General features: G+C 42.5%; 1 long non-coding RNA gene and 1 other non-coding gene across 2 annotated transcripts in view; one reads left to right on the top strand and one right to left on the bottom strand.

Annotated features, from left to right (window-relative positions):
- The first annotated feature begins 6,747 nt into the window (after nucleotides 1–6,747).
- Nucleotides 6,748–20,602, top strand: part of LOC141275997 (uncharacterized) — a 65,122-nt gene continuing 51,267 nt past the window's right edge. The window contains exon 1 of the long non-coding RNA XR_012324732.1: nucleotides 6,748–7,046. This is a non-coding gene — a long non-coding RNA (uncharacterized lncRNA). The remainder of the gene's footprint in view (nucleotides 7,047–20,602) is intronic.
- LOC117307557 (U6 spliceosomal RNA) lies at nucleotides 20,271–20,377 on the bottom strand. Its single transcript, XR_004521324.1, has one exon. It is a non-coding gene; the product is annotated as a U6 spliceosomal RNA (small nuclear RNA).

Raw genomic sequence — 20,602 nt, 5'->3', positions numbered from 1 at the left:
GTGTGTGATTGCTGGATCTTATGGTGAGAGTATGTTAAGTTTTGTAAAAAATCACCAAGCTCTCTTCCACAGTGGCTTTATCATTTTGCATTCCTGGCAACTGTGACTGAGAGTTCCTGTTGCTTTACATCCTCATCAACACTTGCTGTTGTCAGAGTTCTGGATTTGGGCCATTCTAATAGGTGTGTAGTGGTATCTCATTGTTGGATTAATTTGCATTTCCATAATGACATATTATGTGGAGCATCTTTTTATATGCTTACTTGCCATCTGTATACCTTTTATTTTAGCATCTTTGTTGGAGTATAATTGTTTTACAATGGTGTGTTAGTTTCTGTTGTACAACAAAGTGAATCAGCTATATGTATACATATATCCCCATATCCCCTCCCTCTTACGTCTCCCTCCCACCCTCCCTGTCCCACCCCTCTAGGTGGTCACAAAGCACCGAGCTGATCTCCCTGTGCTATGCAGTTGCTTCCCACTAGCTATCTGTTTTACATTTGGTAGTGTACATCTGTACATGCTACTCTCTCACTTTGTCCCAGCTTACCCTTCCCCCTCTCTGTGTCCTCAAGTCCATTCTCTATGTCTGCGTCTTTATTCCTGTCCTGCCCCTGATTCATCAGAACCATTTTTTTTTTTTTTAGATTCCATATATATGTGTTAGCATACGGTATTTGTTTTTCTCTTTCTGACTTACTTCACTCTGTATGACAGACTCTAGGTCCATCCACCTAACTACAAATAGTTCAAATTCATTTCGTTTTGTGGCTGGGTAATATTCCATTGTATATATGTGCCACATCTTCTTTATCCATTCATCTGTCAATGGACACTTAGGTTGCTTCCATGTCCTGGCTATTGTAAATAGTGCCGCAGTGAACATTGTGGTACGTGTATCTTTTTGAATTATGGTTTTCTCAGGGTATATGCCCAGTAGTAGGATTGCTGGGTCATATGGTAGTTCTATTTTTAGTTTTTTAAGAAACTTCCATACTATTCTCCTTAGTGGCTGTATCAATTTACATTCCCACCAACAGTGAAAGAGATTTCCCTTTTCTCCACACCCTCTTCAGCATTTATTGTTTATACATTTTTTGATGATGGCCATTCTGACTGGTGTGAGGTGATACTTCATTGTAATTTTTGTGTGTGTCTGTGTGTGTGTTACGCGGGCCTCTCACTGTTGTAGCCTCTCCCGTTGTGGAGCACAGGCTCTGGATGCACAGGCTCAGCGGCCATGGCTCATGGGCCTAGCCGCGCCATGGCAAGTGGGATCTTCCCAGACCGGGGCACGAACCCGTGTCCCCTGCATCAGCAGGCGGACTCTCAACCACTGCGCCACCGGGGAAGCCCCTTCATTGTAATTTTGATTTGCATTTCTCTAATGATCAGTGATGTTGAGTATCCTTTCCTGTGTTTGTTGGCAATCTATATATCTTCTTTGGAGAAATGTCTATTTAGATCTTCTGCCCATTTTTGGATTGGGTTGTTTGTTTTTTTGGTATTGAGCTGCATGAGCTGCTTGTATATTTTGGAGATTCTTTGTCAGTTGCTTCGTTTACAAATATTTTCTCCCATTATGAGGGTTGTCTTTTCGTCTTGTTTATCGTTTGCTGTGCAAATGCTTTTAAGTTTCATTAGGTCCCATTAATTTATTTTTGGGCTTTTTTCCAATTCTCTAGGAGATGGGTCAAAAAGGAACTTGCTGTGATTTATGTCATAGAGTGTTCTGCCTATGTTTTCCTCTAAGAGTTTTATAGTGTCTGACCTTCCATTTAAGTCTTTAATCCATTTTGAGTTTATTTTTGTGTATGGTGTTGGGAAGTGTTCTAATTTCATTCTTTTACATGTAGCTGTCCAGTTTTTCCAGCACCACTTATTGAAGAGGCTGTCTTTTCTCCATTGTATATTCTTGCCTCCTGTATCAAAGATAAGGTGACCACATGTGTGTAGGTTTATCTCTGGGCTTTCTATCTTCTTCCATTGATCTATATTTCTGTTTTTGTGCCAGTGCCGTACTGTCTTGATTACTGTAGCCTTGTAGTATAGTCTGAAGTCAGGGAGCCTGTTTCTTCCAGCTCCATTTTTCTTTCTCAAGTTTGCTTTGGCCATTCTGAGTCATTTGTGTCTCCACACAAATTGTGAAATTTTTTGTTCTAGTTCTGTCAAAAATGCTGTTGGTAGTTTTATAGGGATTGCATTGAATCTGTAGTTTGCTTTGGGTAGTATAGTCATTTTCACAATGTTGATTCTTCCAATACAACAACATGGTATATCTCTCCATCTGTTTGTATCCTCTTTATTTTCTTTCATCAGTGGCTTATAGTTTTCTGCACACAGGTCTTTTGTCTCCTTAGGTAGGTTTATTCCAAGGTATTTTATTCTTTTTGTTGCAATGGTAAATGGAAGTGTCTCCTTAATTACTCTTTCAGATTTTTCTTCATTATTGTATAGGAATGCAAGAGATTTCTGTGCATTAATTTTGTATCCTGCTACTTTACCAAATTCACTGATTAGCTCCAGTAGTTTTCTGATAGCATCTTTAGGATTCCCTATGTATAGTATCATGTCATCTGCAAACAGTGACAGTTTTACTTCTTCTTTTCTGATTTGGATTCATTTTATTTCTTTTCCTTCTCTGATTGCTGAGGCTAAAACTTCCAAAACTATGTGGAATAATAGTGGTGAGAGTGAGCAACCTTGTCTTGTTACTGATCTTAGAGGAAATGGTTTCAGTTTTTCTCCATTGAGAACGAAGTTGGCTGTGGGTTTGTCATATGTAGCCTTTATTATGTTGAGTTAGGTTCCCTCTATGCTTACTTTCTGGAGAGTTTTTGTCATAAATGGGTGTTGAATTTTTTGAAAGCTTTTTCTACATCTATTGAGATTATCATATGGGTTTTATCCTTCCATTTGTTAATATGGTGTATCACATTGATTGATTTGCATATATTGAAAAACCCTTGCATTCCTGTGATAAACCCCACTTGATCATGGTGTATGATCCTTTTAATGTGCTGTTGGATTCTGTTTTGCTAGTATTTTGTTGAAGATTTTTGCATCTATGTTCATCAGTGGTATTGGCCTGTAGTTTTCTTTTTTTGTGACATCTTTGTCTGGTTTTGGTACCAGGGTGATGGTGCCCTCATAGAATGAGTTTGGGAGTGTTCCTCCCTCTGCTATATTTTGGAAGAGTTTGAGAAGCATAGGTGTTAGCTCTTCTCTAAATGTTTGATAGAATTCGCCTGTGAAGCCATCTGGTCCTGGGCTTTTGTTTGTTGGAAGATTTTTAATCACAGTTTCAATTTCAGTGCTTGTGATTGGTCTCTTCATATTTTCTATTTCTTCCTGGTTCAGTCTTGGAAGGTTGTGCTTTCCTAAGAATTTGTCCATTTCTTGCAGGTTGTCCATTTTATTGGCATATAGTTGCTTATAGTAATCTCTCACGATCCTTTGTATTTCTGCAGTGTCAGTTGTTACTTCTCCTTTTTCGTTTCTAATTCTGTTGGTTTGAGTCTTCTCCCTTTTTTTTGTGATGAGTCTGGTTAATGCTTTATCAATTTCACTTATCTTCTCAAAGAACCAGCTTTTAGTTTATTGATGTTTGTTACTGTTTCCTTCATTTCTTTTTCATTTATTTCTACTCTGATGTTTATGATTTCTTTCCTTCTGCTAACTTTGGGGTTTTTTTGTTCTTCTTTCTCTAATTGCTTTAGATGTAAGGTTAGGTTGTTTATTTGAGATGTTTCTTGTTTCTTGAGGTAGGATTGTATTGGTTTAAACATCCCTCTTACAACTGCTTTTGCTGCATCCCATAGATTTTGGGTCACCGTGTTTTCATTGTCATTTGTTTCTAGGTATTTTTTGATTTCCTCTTTGATTTCTTCAGTAATCTCTTGGTTATTTTGTAGCATATTGTTTAGCCTCCATTTGTTTGTATGTTTTCCAGGTTTTTTCCCCTGTAATTGATATCTAGTCTCATAGCATTGTGGTCAGAAAAGATACTCGATATGATTTCAATTTTCTTAAATTTACCGAGGCTTGATTTGTGACCTAAGATGTGATCTATCCTGCAGAATGTTCCATGAGCACTTGAGAACAAAGTGTATTCTGTTGTTTTTGGCTGGAATGTCCTATAAATATCAATTAAGTCCATCTTGTGTAATATGTCATATAAAGCTTTTGTTTCCTTATTTATTTTCAGTTTGGATGATCTGTACATTGGTGAAAGTGGGGTGTTAAAGTCCCCTTCTATGGTTGTGTTACTGTCAATTTCCCCTTTTATGGCTGTTAGCACTTGCCTTATGTATTGAGGTGCTCCAATGTTGGGTGCATAAATATTTACAATTGTTGGATTGTTCCCTTGATCATTATGTAGTGTCCTTCTTTGTCTCTTGTAATAGTCTTTATTGTAAAGTCTATTTTGTCTGGTATGAGAATTGGTACTCCAGTTTTCTTTTAATTTCCGTTTGCATGGAATATCTTTTTCTATTCCCTCACCTGCAGTCTGTATGTGACCCTAGGTCTGAAGTGGGTCTCAGGTAGACAGCATATATACAGGTGTTGTTTTTGTATCCATTCAGCCAGTCTGTGTCTTTTGGTTGGAGCATTAATCCATTTGCATTTAAGGTAATTATCAATATTTATGTTCCTATTACCATTTTCTTAATTGTTTTGTGTTTGTTATTGTTGGTCTTTTCCTTTTCTTGTGTTTCCTGCCTAGAGAAGTTCCTTTGGCATTTGTTGTAAAGCTGATTTGGTGGTGCTGAATTCTCTTAGCTTTTGCTTGTTTTAATTTCTCCATTGAATCTGACTTAGATCTTTGCTGGGTTGAGTTATCTTGGTTGTAGGTTTTTCCCTTTCATCACTTTAAATATGTCCTGCCACTCCCTTCTGGGTTGCAAAGTTTCTGCTGAAAGATCAGCTGTTACCCTTATGGGGATTCCCTGGTATGTTATTTGTTGCTTTTGCTTTGCTGCTTTTAATATTTTTTCTTTGTATTTAATTTTGGATAGTTTGATTAATATGTGCCTTGCTGTGTTTCTCCTTGGATTTATCTTGTATGTGACTCTCTGCACTCCCTGGACTTGATTGACTATTTCCTTTCACACGTTATGGAAGTTTTCAACTACAATGTCTTCAAATATTTTCTCAGACCCTTTCTTTTTCTCTTCTTCTTTTGGGACCCCTATAATTCGGATTTTGGCCCATTTAATGTTGTCCCAGAGGTCTCTGAGGTTGTCCTTAATTCTTTTCATTCTTTTTTCTTTATTCTGCTCTGCAGTAGTTATTTCCACTATTTTATTTTCCAGGTCACTTATCCTTTTTCTGCCTCCATTATTCTGCTATTGATTTCTTCTAGAGAATTTTTAATTTCATTTATTGTGTTATTCATCATTGTTTGCTCTTTAGTTCTTCTAGGTCCTTGTTCAACACTTCTTGTATTTTCTCCATTCTATTTCCAAGATTTAGGATCATCTTTACTATCATTACTCTGAATTCTTTTTCAGGTAGACTGCCTATTTCCTCTTCGTTTGGTCTGGAGGGTTTTTACCTTGCTCCTTCATTGGCTGTGTGTTTCTCTGCCTCTCATTTTGCTTAACTTAATGTGTTTGTGGTCTCCTTTCTGCAGGCTGCATGTTCATAGTTCCCTTTGTTTTTGGTGTCTATCCCCAGCAGCTAAGGTTGGTTCAGTGGGTTGTGTAGGCTTCCTGGTGGAGGCAAGTAGTGCCTGTGTTCTGGTGGTTGAGGCTGGATCTTTTCTTTCTGGTGGGCAGGACCATATCCGATGGTGTGTTTTGGGGTGTCTGTGACCTTATTATAATTTTAGGCAGCCTCTCTGCTAATGGGTGGGGTTGTTTTCCTGTCTTGCTAGTTGTTTGGCCTGGGGCATCCGGCACTGGAGCTTGCTGGCTGTTGGTTGGAGCTGGGTCTTAGTGTTGAGATGGAGATCTCTGGGAGAGCTTTTGCCAGTTATTATTTCATGGGGCTGGGAGGTCTCTGGTGGTCCAACGTCCTGAACTTGGCTCTCCCACCTCAGAGGCTCAGGCCTGACACCAGGCCGGAGCACCAAGACTCTGTCAGCCTCACGGCTCAGAATAAAAGGGAGAAAAAAAGAAAGAAAAATAAATAAATATAAAAATATTATTAAAATAATAATAATAAAGAGAGCAACAAAACCAATAAACAAATCCACCAATTATAACAAGCGCTAAAAACTAAACTAAGATAAAAATCAGAAACAAATCAGTTGAAGACAGCAAACCCCAAGTCTACAGTTGCTCCCAAAATCCACGCCTCAATTTTGGGATGATTGGTTGTCTATTCAGGTATTCCACAGGTGCAGGGTACATCAAGTTGACTGTCAGTATTTAATATACTGCTCCTGAGGATGCTGGGAGAGATTTCCCTTTCTCTTCTTTGTTCGCTCCGCTCCTGGGGTTCAGCTTTGGTTTTGGCCCCGCCTCTGCATGTAGGTCACCCTCAGGCATCTGTTCCTGCCCAGACAGGATGGGGTTAAAGCAGTGGCTGCTTAGGGCACTCTTGGCTGGCGTGACGTTGCACCAGCCTGAGGTGCACCATGTGTTCTCCCAGGGAAGTTGTCCCTGGATCACGGGACCCTGGCTGTGGCGGGCTGCATAGGCTCCCAGAGGGTGGGTGTGGATAGTGACCTGTGCTTCTCATAGGATTCTTGGTGGCAGCAGCGTTAGTGTTTAATGCCTGTCTCTGGGGTCCGTGCTGTTACCTGTGGCTCAAGCCCGTCTCTGGAACTCGCTTAGGCAGTGCTCTGCCTTCTATGGGCACACAGGGAAGGAATCCCCTCTCCTTGCACACCCTGAAACAATGGTCTCTTGCTTCTTCGGCAGGTCCAGACTTTTTCCTGGACTTCCTTCTGGCTAGCTGTGGCGCACTAGCCCACTTCAGGCTGTGTTCACGTCGCCAACCCCAGTCCTCTCCCTGGGATCAGACCTCCGAAGCCTGAGCCTCAGCTCCCAGCCCCCACCCGCCCTGGCCGGTGAGCAGACAAGCCTCTCAGGCTGGTGAGTGCTGATTGGCACCGATCCTCTGTGCAGGAATCTCTCTGCTTTGCCCTCTGTGCCCCTGTGGCTGCGCTCTCCTCTGTGCTCTGAAGCTTCCCCCCTGCCCACCCTCCATCTCTGCCAGTGAAGGGTCTTCCTAGTATGTGGAAACGTTTCCTCCTTCACGGCTCCCTCCCAAAGGTGCAGATTCCATCCCTATTCTTTTGTCTCTGTTTTTTCTTTTTTCTTTTGCCTTACCCAGGTACATGGTGATTTTCTTGCCTTTTGGGAAGTCTGAGGTCTTCTGACAGCGTTCAGTAGGTGTTCTGTAGGAGTTGTTCCACATGTAGATGCATTTTTGATGTATTTGTGGGGAGGAAGGTGATCTCCACGTTTTACTCCTCCGCCATCTTGAAGGCCCCCCTACACTAATTCATTTTCTAATTTTGAAACAGCCTTGCTTTCCTGGGAGAAATCCCATTTGGTAGTGGTGTACAATTCTTTTTATACATCGTTGGATTTGATTTGCTGATACTTTGTTGAGGATTTTTGCATTTATCTTCATGAGCGATGTTGGTATATAGTTTTATTTTCTTATAATGTCTTTGGTTTTGGTATTAGGATTATGCTGGTCTCATAGAATTAGTTAAGACGTTTTCTCTCCAATTCTAAAGAAAGATTGTAGAGAATGGGTATAATTTCTTCCTTAAATGTTTGGTAGAATTCACCAGTGAACCCATTTGGACCCAGTGTTTTCTCTTTTGGAAGATTATTAATTACTAATTTAATTTATCTAATAGATATAGGCCTATTCATATTATCTATTTCTTGTTGTGTGAGTTTTAGCAGATTGTGTCTTTCAAAGAATTGTTCCTTTTCATCTAGGTTATCAAATTTGTTGGCATAGAGTTGTTCATGGTATTCTTTATTGTCCTTGTTCATGAGATCTATAGTGATGTCCCCTCTTTCATTTCTGATATTAGTAACTTGCGACCTCTCTTTCTTTTTTTTTCTCAGTTAGCCGGGCTAGAGCCTTATTGATTTTGTTGATCTTCTAGAGAGTCAACTTTTGGTTTATTGATTTTTCTCTGTTGATTTCCTATTGTCAGTTTGATTGATTTCTGCTAAAATTTTTATTATTTCTTTCTTTCTTCTTTTTTTTTTTTTGCGGTACATGGGCCTCTCACTGTTGTGGCCTCTCCCGTTGCAGAGCACAGGCTCCCGACGCACGGGTTTAGCGGCCATGGCTCACGGGCCCAGCCACTCCGCAGCATGTGGGATCTTCCCAGACCGGGGCATGAACCCGTGTCCCCTGCATCGGCAGGCGGACTCTCAACCACTGCGCCACCAGGGAAGCCCTATTATTTATTTCTTAATGTTTACTTTGGATTTAATTTGCTCTTCTTTTTCTGGTTTCTTATGGTGGAAGCTTAGATAATTTATTTTGACTCTTTCTTCTTTTCTAATATATACATTCAATGCTATAAATTTCCCTCTAAGCGCTGCTTTCACAGCATCCCATAAATTTTGATAAGTTGTACTTTCATTTTCATTTAGTTCAAAATATTTTAAATTTCTCTTGAGATTTCTTTTTTGGCCTATGTATTACTTAGAAGTATATCATTTAGTCTTCAAGTATTTGGTGATTTTCCAGCTACCTTTCTGTTATTAATTTCTACTTTAATTCCATTGTGGTTTGAGAGCAGTCATTATATAATATCTATTCCTTTATATTATTAAGATGTGTTTTATGATCCAGAATATGGTCTATCTGGGTGAATTTATTATACTCAGAGTTGATCTTAAGCTGAGTTAGGTACAAGAGAGACTGTCCGTAAATCAGAAAGTCACTTTATCTACTTACAATAGATAAATCGTATAATTTTTTTACATGAATATTTATATCTGTGATCCAGGCCTCCCCCTAGTCCTGGTGCCTTTTGGTATTAACATTAATTTAAAAGTTGCTTGATGAGTTTGGATCTCAGGGCAAAGAAATTTTCATAGTCTTACGAGATAAAGTCCATCTCTTGGCTGACCTGAGGAGTCTAGGTGCTGTCGTGTCCAGACTTCGACCAGCTTCATGACTGTAAATCACTGTGCAGGAAGCTATGCAGCCTCGGCTAAGTGCTTGACTTTGGAGCCAGGCAGCGGTTTCGCCACCTACTTGCTGGGGGACCTAGGAGAGGTTATGAAACCAGATATGGAAAAAACTTCTCTACGGCTTAGCTTCCTCATCTATAAAATAAGAACAATAGTAGTCCCCATCTTATAGCATCATTGTGAAGATTAAGTTAATTTAAATTTGTAAAGCATTTTGCAAAGAGTATGTCATGTAAGTGCTCAGTAAATATTCACCATAAAGATGAAACTAGCCCTGTGGCTGGGATCTCTTTGACCTGGGACTCCACCTCTTCTCAGTGAGCCTTCTCAGTGAAGGCTTCTAAGCCTTCTACCTTATTTCTCAAACCTGAATCTCTGCCCTTACAACCTGCCCAGTTATTCAAGTTCTGCTAGACCTTGTCCCAAGACCTGGAGCACGTTCCCAAACCTGATGGGGCCTGGGATGAGAGGGAGAATTGATAGAAGACATAAGAGCTGAGTAAATTCTCAAAGGATAAGTAGATCTGAGAGAGATGAGAAGAATGGGGACAGGTGTGGAGAGGACTGTGTGAGCAGAGGCATAGAGGGAAGCACGTCATGATGTGTCGGGGAAGCAGCAAACTCCTAAGTGGCTCTGGAGGGTAAAATATGGCACCAGGAATGGTGAAAGATGAGATCAGCGTGCAAGCAGGGGCCAGATCAGAGACATTTCCTCCTCCCATGTTAAGAAGTTGAATTTTGTAGCACTTATACCACAGCCAGTGAGAAGCACAGAAGCATTTGAAACTTCTGAGAAGCAAAGTGACATGGATAAATTTGAGTTTTAGCTATAATCCGAAAGTCTCTGGCCTCTCCAACCTGGAGGCACACATGACTTAGCAATTATAAGAATTGTTAGAGGGCTTCCCTGGTGGCGCAGTGGTTGAGAGTCCACCTGCCGATGCAGGGGACACGGGTTCGTGCCCCGGGCCGGGAAGATCCCACATGCCGCGGAGCGGCTGGGCCCGTGAGCCATGGCCGCTGAGCCTGCACTCTGCAACGGGAGAGGCCACAACAGTGCGAGGCCCGCGTACCACAAAAAAAAAGAAAAAAAAAAGAATTGTTAGGAGGCTTTCTTCCTGCCTTCATTTGGATAATATTTATTGAACTGCTAGATTCCTGGAATGTTGCAGGTGTTGTAAATAAATAAATGTTAGATAAAATCTCTGCTCTAGTGGGGAAAGCTGACAGTTAACAGGCAATCAAATACATGAAGCATTTTCAGGTAGAGGGGCTGCCCTAGTATGTGGAAGCAATGGTGGGCTTATGAACCAGGGCAGTGGGATCAGGGATGTAGCAGAGGCAACAGAGGTCACTTGTTTTTGTCCCTGGAACATACCATGTCAACCAGAGGCAGAATCCTACACCTGTCATGATTATTCCTAGAAGACTCTATGCCCACAAAAGCAAAATAACACAATGCAGTGAGCTGTGAGAAGGGGTTTCACTGATCACCCTGTTGCAGAAACATGAAATTTCTACTGAATATTTTGTTTCTTCTAAGTTCTTTCTCAGCTTCATCTACCAGGGTGAGGAAGTGATGACAGACTGGAATTCTGTGGTTCCATAAGGGCTCACTGAAGCAGAAAGAGGAAAGAACATTCTGGGTAGAACACAATACAAGCCAAAATTTCCAAACCTTAAGAGATCACGCCAAGGTTGAAGAAGAGTGAGTAGTTCAGGATTGTTGTGCCCTGCTAAGATTTGGGGGAGTGGCATGAACAGAAGTAATTTTAGCAATATCTCCCTGATGTCAGGGTGGAAAATGATTTGAGTGGTGGAGACCCTAAATGTAGGGAGACCTGTTAGAATCTTGGGGTAATAGTAAGGAAGGAAGGGGATCCAAGAGGAAATAGATGAGTGGAAATAAATGGAAGGTTAAAGTCCTAGATATCTGTATGAGGTGGAAGGGAAGGTACCGTGGGAATGAGAACATGAGACAGCTAGGGGTTTGCTAGAGTAGGATATTGGGGTATCTTATGTAAAACTTAAGAGGAAGAAGAGTTCTGGGTGATGGAAAATTGAAGATGTGGTTCTAAAGGTGAGAAACCAAAGTCTAATGGCAGATAAGAGATGATGATGATGATGATGATGGTGATGATGATGATGGTGTGTGACTTGCCTTTCGTTTCATGATGGGAGAATATAGGGATAAAAGGCATGCTTGGAAGTGAGGTCATTACTTGGAACACAGCCCGGCACATTGAGGCATTCAATAAATAAATGAATGATGTGCCGGGTGTCCTATAACTCTCCTTGACATGAGTTTTTTGGTGCCAGAACAAGCTTCAAGTTGCAGGCAGTGCCTGGCATAGTTTAACACAGGCAGGGAGGCTCTCTGATCCAGGTGAGGGCTTCCCTGCCCCATTAAATTCTTCCTCACCCTCAGGGATCTAGCTTGAGTGGGTCCGTCTCATGTGTGCTTGTACAGCACGTTATTTGCCCCATCTTCACAGCACATATCATTGGCTGAAACATTTTATGACTTGTTTTGCCAGTTTGCTCCCTATTCTTTCATGGTAGGACCTCAAAGGACCTGAAAAAGCAAAATTGTTTGTGAAACCTGGAGCTGGCCCTACTTGTAGGTGTATTAATTAATTAATTAAAGGAGAACTTGTGCATCCCTGCTATATCAGTCCGGGCCCCAGAAGGAAACAGAATAGGGTCACTTAAGAAGGTTTTATTTAAGGGACTGTTTACAAAGGCGTGAGCAGGGTTTGGGGGAACTACTGGGGAATTCAGTGTGGGGCTAGAAATAGCCTAGGCTTGAAGGGGCCAGGGAGGGAGTACGGCTACCAGGGCAGAGAGTCATATGGAAAGGCTGCCTTGAGAGAAGCTGGGACCTCTCTTTGGTGGAGGCCATCCTGCAGGCCTGCAGGAAGGAAGCCAGGGTAGTAAATACCTCTCCCTCCCTGTTCCCATCTCTCTGATCTCTTGTCGCCCCCCTTCCAACAAACCCATGGGAAGCTGGAGGGCTGGAGGGGCTCTTTGATGTGGCCTATCACCTAGTCTCCTGAGCAGAGAAGGAGAGGAAAAGGGGAGAGAGATATGGAGGTGCTAATAGGTGCTCTTAGCACACTGCCTTCCCCATTGGCCTGCCAGAGCAAGTGACATTCTCCCAACTTGCCTGGAAGGTTTAGTCATCTCCAAAAGAGCAAGTTAAACTGTGACTAGGGGTAGAAGAGATGGGCCCAGTCTATTTGTTTATACACACCTTGCCTTTTCCTACAATGGTTAGGAACCGAAACCACAGGCAATAATGGGTAATGCATAAATGGACATATCACAGTCAGGCCCAATGGAACAATTCCCATACTTCCAGAGGGGGTTCACCAAGATGGCAACATAGGAGGCTCCAAACTCCCCTCCTCCCATGGACACACTAAGTACACGGGTACACAGGGAGCAATTACTTCTGAGAGAAATCTAGAAACTAGCAAAAAGGGATCAAGCAAAAACCACCCATTTCTCAGTCTTAACCTGAAAGGGGTCCATCTTCATACTTTGAAAGCTGCTGCCAGAGGGTTAGGCATCTCATCTGTACACATCTAGGTGCTGCCTGCAGTCCTCTCTAGAGGCTGGGGAAACCGGCAAACACCTCCTTTTCCTTATCCCTCTAGCTGGCTCCAAGTTGCCAGTATCTCTTTGGAAGGAGTTTTACAAACATCTGGCACCCCGCTTTTCGTAGCTGCTATCTGAGAGATGGGCCCCCAGATCACCTGGCTCTCATAGTCAGTGGAGCTTGCATTCACAAGTCCTACAAGGTTCTAGCAAACAAATAAGCAGTTCTTAATGGGCACAAGAACAATCTCCTGTGGGCCCAGCGCAGAAAGAGCAGGTTAAAACACCCATCTCCCAGTTTCTCCCTGGAAGGACCTTAACTACATACTTTCCCAGTTGCTGCCTGAAGGTCCAGCTTCCAATCAGCCTGCATCTAGGTATTGAATGTAATCTTCTCTTTTGGGACACTGATGGGTCTTGGCATATTCAACTACTGGAAGCCACTAAGAACAAAGAAGGTGGCTTGGACAACCAAAAGGTCTGAAAGACAAACAGGAGCTCAGGCAGGAGTGATCGATGAGGTCTATCTCCTACACAAGACCACGCTGTCAAGACTTGTGCAGAAACTAACACTGAAAGTCAAGGAAAACGAAGAAAGCAAGGAATATGTCCCAAACAAAAACCAAAATAAATCTCTAGAAACAATTTTTTTGTTTTGTTTTAGTTTTAAATTTTTAAACGACTTTATTTTTAGAGCAGTTTTAGATTTGTAGCAAAATGGGAGTAAAGTACAGAGTTCCTACATACCCTCTCCCCTCCCTCCCCGCCACAGCCTCCCCATCATCAACATTCCCCACCAATGTGGTACATTTGTTACAATTGATGAACCCGCATTGACACACCATAAGCACCGTGAAACAGAGATAAGTGATTTACTTGATAGAGAGTTCAAAATGACAAGTTATAAAGATGCTCCCTGAGGTCAGGAGAGCAGTGCCTGGACAAAGTAAGTATTTCAACAAGAATATAGAAAATATTTTAAAAAGTACCAAATAGAAATCCCAAAGCGGAGGAATACAATAACTGAAATGCAAAATTCAGTAGAGGGGTTCAACATCCGACTAGATCAAGCAGAAGAAAGGATCAACACACTTGAAGACAGGGCAGTGAAATCCATCCAATCAGAGAAACAAAAAGAAAAAAAGAATGAAAAAGAGTGACGATCATTTAAGGGACTTATGCGACATCAGCAAGCAGACAAGTATATGCGTTATAGGGATGCCAGAAGGAGAAGAAAGAGAGAAAGAGGCAGAAAGTTTATTCAAAGAAATAATGGCTGAAAACTTCTCTAACCTGGGGGAGGAAACAGACATCCAGATCCAGGAAGATCAGAGAGTTCCAAGTAAGAGGAACCAAAGAGACTCATGGTTTCATAACCATGAAACACGTTATGATTAAATTGTCAAAAGTTAAAGACAAGGAGAGAATCTTAAAAGCAGCAAGAAAAAAATCAACTTGTTATGTACAAGGGAACCCCCATAAGACTATCATCAGAATTTTCAGCAGAAATTTTGCAGGCCAGAAGGGACTGGGATGATATATTCAAAGTGCTGGAAGAAAAGGAAAACTTCCAATCAAAAATACTCTACCAGGCCAAGTTTTCCTTCAGAATTGAAGGAAAGATAAGGAGTTTTCCAGGCAAACAAAAGCTGAAAGACTTCATCACCACCAGACAGGTCTTACAAGAAATGTTAAAGGGAGTTCTTCAAGCTGAACTGAAAGGAAACTGATTAGTAACAGGAAAATATGAAAATATAAAACTCACTGGTAAAAGTAAATATATAGTTAAATTCAGAATACTCTAATGTTGTAATGGTGTTGGGTAAATCACTTATAACTCTAGCATGAAGATTAAAAGACAAAAAGTATTAAAAGTAGCTACAGTAATTTGTTAATGGATACACAATATGAAAAGGTGTAAATTGTGACATCAAAAACTCCTGTAAGGGAGCATCTTGCTGAAGAGAGAGCAGGTAGATAAAGGAGCATTAGAGTGGGTGGAGGAAGGCCAGAAAACAGGAGGGATGTTGGGAGTTATCTCTAAAGGGCAAGGTCCACCCAGGTAAGGATTTCTCCAAGTCAGTGTTAAGGCTGACTTGACCTGGCTAGAACTGGGGCAGCCCTCCACCCTGGATTTTGCACTGGCTTATCAGGCGTTAACTTATTAAGACGAACCCACCCATCCTTGGAAAGAGGAATTTTTTTCATTTTATACTTGGCTTTTAGCCCCACCTTTCCTCTGGTTTGAGCCAAATATGTGTGTAGTTTTTCCCTTAACAATAACAACTAGCTTTCTTTCTTTTTCTGTGCAAAGCTTTATGGCTCTCAAAATCAGCACAGTTTATTTTGAATTCCTAGCCACAGCTTGAACTGGACTGGAAGGACATGGACTGGAATGAAATTTGAGGGATTGTGGTCTGGAAGGATGTATTATTTCAGCTTAGAGAGAAATAAAATTTTCTCTTGTGACTTGGTGTGCTGTGCCCAGTTGAGTACTGACACCTGTGATTCCCTTCCATCACCTAGGGGGTGCCAAGGATCTCTCACCTGTGTTCTGGTACCTGTGACCCCTTCAGCCAGGTTTGCAGTCAGGTCTCTTTTGGCTGTGACGAACAAAAGATAGGGGGGAGTAACTGGGTTTAAGTGGTTTGAGTCATGTGCCTCAGATGGCATTGTGAGTACACTTCACTGCCCTTTATTTTTAGGCGTAAGAGTTCACTCTGATTTTGGAAGGTAGATGAAAATCTTGCCTGTGTCTGGGAGTATTATTTATTTGCATAGGACAGATGGGCCTCACCCAATTTCCTGAACTGCCCCCAGCTTGACTCACATTCCCCGGTAATGCTAAATTATTCCATCAAGTCTGAAACCCAGGGACAAATTGTGTGACCATAAACTAATAATATTGTTCTTTTTTTCAGAGTTCATCTTTGGACACAAAGTTCTAAATCTCTTTCATTTTTCCAGCACATTGATAAAAGATGCTCTAAATACATACAGCCTCTCCTTGGTAGCTCCCTAATATTGTTCCTTTAAAAGGAACTTTAGCCATGCTACTCCTAAAGCTAGATTCCCAGACTGTTTTGATTCTCCTCGTTTTTCCAGGTAAATGAGTAACCCCACTGAGTAAGGGCTCTTAAGCCGCCTTGCCCTTTTAGTTCAACAAATACCTGGGCACCAGTGTAACCCACCTTGAATCAATACCAGAGGATACCTGTTTCAGGGCTTCAAGTGTTTGGTTACAGCTGCATTGGTCCAATGAGTCAGCCAAACTAGTTTTATTTCTAAAGACATTCCAGAGTGCTGATTTACTCAACGGGCTGTATTTCCTGAGGATGTGGTTCATTCATACCCAGCAGAGGAAAGAACATTTGAAAGCCCACATAAGGAGGGGTGGATAAAACTGTTCTCTCTGGAAAACTGTCTTTTTACAGTATGATGTGGATGTTTCTGGCATTTCTCTCTGGGGCAGGGGTTGGAGATGAGGTTTCTGAGGCTGCAAATGGGGATGTGAGGACAGCTTGCAGGTCCACCCCAAGGCTCTGAGAAAGGAGGGATTTTCTGTTCAGTGAAGACTGGCAATCAGGCCCTTTTTTGGAGCTGGGGACAGATGTTCCCTGACCATGAGGATTCACAGCTGAAGCCACATTCTGTGCCTTGCTCCAGTACTGGCCATGGGGGTTTGGTAAATCAGGGAAGGGGGCCTGCTCTGGTGATGAAGCCAAGCAGGGCCCTACAGGGCCCTCCCAGGTACAAAAGCATCTCTGTGTCCTTTTACAGAACAATCTGATATATATCTCTGGGTTCTTCTACAGGAACTAAGTCCCCACCTGGGTGGAGGATGGTAACTTCAGGCTGAGCCCAAGCACATAGACCCCAGAGTGGTCAGAATCAGAAGGCTGATGACTGAGATTCCTGAAACACCACCTTGTTACCTCCCAACCAACCAATCAGAGGAGGGTTATACACCCTACAGCCCTCACCCCAAATTTTACCTTTAGAAACTCTGCCCTGAAAACCATCAGGGAGTTGTGTGTGGGGGGGTCTTTTGAACACGAGCCACCCATTCTCCTTGCTTGGCCCTGCAATAAACCTTTCTCTGCTCCAAACTCTGAGGTTTTGGTTCATTTGACCTCACTGTGTGTTGGGCACGTTCATCAACGGTGACAGGAATCCAGTCTTCTCACTGTCTGCCTTCTTGTCACAGGCAAGTGCTCTGGGCTTCTTTACTAAGGAATCTTCCCTTGCTCCAGGTTTGCTTTTCCTTCTCAGGCATAATATCTTTATTCTTTTGTTTAGAAAACATTCCAGGGACTTCCCTGGCAGTCCAGTGGTAAAGAATCTGCCTTCCAGTGCAGGGGATGTGGGTTCAATCCCTGGTTGGGGAACTAAGATCTCACATGCTGCAGGGCAACTAAGCTTGTGCACCTCTACTAGAGAGAGAAAACCTGCATGCCAGAACTAGAGAGAGCCTGTGTGCCACAACTAGAGAGAAGCCTGCGCACTGCAACTAGAGAGAAGCCCATGCACTGCAACGAAGGGCCCGTGTACCGCAACGACAAAAATAGAGCCTGCATGCCGCAAGGAAGATCCCGCATGACACAACGAAGACCCAATGCAGCCAAAAAAAAAATGAATAAATAAAAAGAAATAAATAAGTAAATAGAAAACATTCCAGCCTGTAGGTAACCTCTATGCCATATGGGCTTTTATTCTGTCTGATCAGGAAATTGGATGACAGCCAGATGCCTTGTGCTGACTTGTCCATTTTCATGTATTCTGCACCTCAACCTGGAATCCAGCTTGATTTAGAGGTACACATGACTAGCTTCCATTCATTCATTTGTTCATTCACTCCTTTACATATATTCCACCACTATTTATTAAGTGTCAGCTATGGGCCAAATGCTCACTCAGTTATTCATTTATGTGAATACATTTTATTCACTGAAATTTTGGGAGAAACTAGGAATGACAGGGGCTGGCTCCCGGGAGAGAAGCAGGCAGGAGGACACGGCCGAACTGGATTTCCCCAAATTTCCATGTGTAGGATGCAGGTGGGTGGCTGGAGCTGGGGCTTCTGGAGACCAGGGCACGGGCATGGGCTGGTTCTCTGAGAAAGACAAGAGGTGAGGGTGGGAGCCCTGTGATGTACTGTGACAAGGGCCCCCACCCCCAGGGACCCTCTGATCTTCAAGCCAACAACCATAACCATGATATGCTCAGTGTGTCTGAGTTCCTTTCTGGGAAAAATGATAGGTGTGGGTTTTGCTTTTAGGGTGCCTCGGGGTAGGCACCCCGAGGGTGCCTGTGCAGAGGCAGGAGCAGAGACAAGAGTGTCTCAAAGGAATAGGGTTGGATGTCACAGCTCTTGTGGAGAGGACAAGAGACTCATCCAAGATGGTGCGATTGGGAGGCCTGAGCCAGGTTCATCTAATTTTTCTGAGGGCAAAAAATGCCTTAAGTTGACACCTTCTGAGTTTCAACAAGTTTTGATTCAGTTATAGCCCTAGACCATGATGAACATTCACATTAACTGGGCAGAAGGACATGTAGATAACCAGGCATAATATTATATACTATATAGTAAAAATACTCTTAACTCCTAGGGAGAAGCAGCTAACTGTCTGGGGGTCTCTGAGACGGGTTCACGGAGAAGGTGGCGTCTGAGTTGGTGGTAAATTGCTAAGACACCTGACGAGCAGTTGCCATCACAGAGCCTCTGTAATCCAGCCCTTCCATCCTTGGGGGACTTTGACCTGAGCACATTGCTTATTTTATCAGTCTGCTCCCTATCACCCACTGATGGACACTAGTTATAAACGGCATGGCTCCAAATGTCTGCTTGTTCATCTGCCGAACGTGAGTAATGTTGACCTTGTTGGGAGCTCGGTTTCAGTGTCTCAGAGAACATTATCTGTGGTGGATGTAGTCTGATAACAAATAATAAACATTCGTTTAATCCATGAAGTAGTCAGTTTCCCTAAATACTACTGATAACAGTAGGCAAGTGCTTTTCAGTTCCAGGGTGGGACTTGCAAGACATTGCCCTACCTTTTGGGAGGTTCTTCTTTTAGGAGATACTACTAAATAATGATGATGCTTATGATAATAACGATGGAAGTAGCTGTTTATTTAGTACTTACACTGTGCTCTCAACTTTATAAAACTCTCACGACATCCTAGGTTCCTCATTGTACAGAAATGGAAGCTCAGAGAAGGTAAATGGTACATAAGGGGCAGTCAGTCTTCCCCCAGACTCCTCCCCTCCACTCCAGGCCATGTTGAGTCTGGAATCCAGCAGCGTGGGATTGCTTGGAGGTGCTCATTTTTTCTTTCTGAATGTTATCAACCCAGTCCCCAGCTAGGCTGTAACCACTCTGAGAGCAAGGACAGAACCTTCTACTTCTTCACCTCCCAAAATACCCAGCATGGTCTCTTGAAAAGAGTCAATACATACTTAGGGGTGGTTGAAGGATTGCTTTCTAAATGGGCAGTCCTGGGGTTGGTACAGTAAGGAGGAAACAGAGAAAGAGCCCACAAGGTAGAAATCTGCCTGTCAAAGTGTCTGAGTCTATTCGATGTAATGTTCGCTGTTTTTTCCTCCACAGGAGCTGTGAACACATCTCTTGTTCGTGGCCACCACTTGTATTTTTAAGCACTTCCCAAGATCCTCATGGTTGCTGGGGGTCATTCCACACTTCTGCTTTTTAAAATTTTATTTTTATTGAAGTATAGGTGATTTACAATGTTGTGTTAGTTTCACAACACAGTGTACAGCACAGTGATTCTCATATATATATATATGTATATATAGTTTTTCAGATTCTTTTCCCTTATAGGTTTTAATTTTTTTAAGATTTTTATTTTTGGCTACGTTGGGTCTTCGTTGCTGCACGCGGGCTTTCTCTAGTTGTGGCGAGCGGGGGCTACTCTTCGTAGCGGTGCGCGGGCTTCTCATTGCGGTGGCTTCTCTTGTTGCGGAGCACAGGCTCTAGGCTCATGGGCTTCAGTAGTTGCGGCACGTGGGCTCAGTAGTTGCAGCACGCGGGCTCTAGAGCGCAGGCTCGGTAGTTGTGGTGCACGGGCTTAGTTGCTCTGCGGCATGTGGGATCTTCCTGGACCAGGGATCGAACCCGTGTCCCCTGGCTTGGCAGGTGATTCTTAACCACTGCCCCACCAGGGAAATCCCAAGTTTTTTTTTTTTTTTTGATGTGGACCATTATTAAAGTCTTTTTAAAATTTGTTACAATACTGCTTCTGTTTTATGTTTTGGTGTTTTGGCTGTAAGGCATGTGGGATCGTAACTCCCTGACCAGGGATCGAATCTGTACCCTCTGCATTGGAAGGCAAAGTCTTAACCACTGGACTGCCAGGCAAGTCCCTCCCTTATAAGTTATTACAAAATATTGAGTATAGTTCCCTGTAGGTCCTTGTTGGTTATCTACTTTATATATAGTAGTGTGTACATGTTAATCCCAATGTCCTAATTGATCCCTCCTCCGTCCCCACTTTCCCCTTTGGCAGCCATAAGTTTGTTTTAAAGATGTGGAGCGCTTCAGGAATTTGTGTGCCATCCTTGGGCAGGGGCCATGCTAATTTTCTCTGTATTGTTCCGATTTTAGTATATGTGCTGCTAAAACCAGCACTACACTTCTGCTTTCATTGTGCCCAGACCTTCCCGAGTCTGCACCTGGCATGTACACAGGTCTTTTGTTTTTGTTCTTCCCTTTCGTGTTCTCGGGTCTCCTCCCTCTTCTGTTTCTTAAAAATGTAGCTAAGGAAGAGGTGCAGTCAGTAAGCTCTTTGCTTGAGGCTTCCTGGTTTTCATGTGATTTTGAAAATTCTGTTCTTTGAAGGTAGTTGTAAAACAT

Source organism: Tursiops truncatus, chromosome 12 (genome assembly GCF_011762595.2).
Source record: "Tursiops truncatus isolate mTurTru1 chromosome 12, mTurTru1.mat.Y, whole genome shotgun sequence".
Lineage (NCBI taxonomy): Eukaryota > Metazoa > Chordata > Mammalia > Artiodactyla > Delphinidae > Tursiops > Tursiops truncatus.
Note: the sequence above shows the minus strand (reverse complement) of the source record. Positions and strands in the feature narration are given on the sequence as shown.